We start from the raw sequence: 640 nt of genomic DNA on the forward strand, positions 1-640 counted from the left end.
AGGAACCCCCAAATTTTCCCAAATTTTGGGGTTTTTTGTGCAGAATCCCCAAATTTTTTGAGGCAAAATCCCCAAAATTTCCCAAATTTTGGGGTTTTTGGGACAAAATTTCCCAAATTTTGGGGTTTCAGAGAGGAACCCCCAAATTTTCCCAACTTTTTTGAGGCAAAACCTCCAAATTTTCCCAATTTTGGGGTTTTTTTGGAACAAAACTTCCAAAATTTGGGATTTTTTTTGAGGTAAAACCCCAAAATTTTTTCATTTTTTAGGGCAAAACCCCCAAATTTGGGGATTTTTAGGAACTCTCAAATTTTCCCAATTCTTGGATTTTTTGGGGGCAAATCCCCAAAATTTTGGAATTTTTTGGGATGGAACCCCCAAATTTTCCCAACTTTTGGGGTTTTTGAGGAAGAAGCCCCCAATTTTCCCAAATTTTTCCCCAAATTTTGGGGCAAAACCCCCAAATTTTGGGATTTTTTTGGGGCAAAACCCTCAAATTTTGGAATTTTTTTGAGGCAAAACCCCCAAATTTTGGATTTTTTTTGGCTGAACCCCCAAATTTTCCCAATTTTTGGGGTTTTTATTTGATTTTTTGGGGCAAAAGCCCCAAATTTTGGGATTTTTTGAGGCAAAACCCCCA

Source organism: Geospiza fortis, unplaced genomic scaffold (assembly GCF_000277835.1).
Source record: "Geospiza fortis unplaced genomic scaffold, GeoFor_1.0 scaffold5804, whole genome shotgun sequence".
NCBI lineage: Eukaryota > Metazoa > Chordata > Aves > Passeriformes > Thraupidae > Geospiza > Geospiza fortis.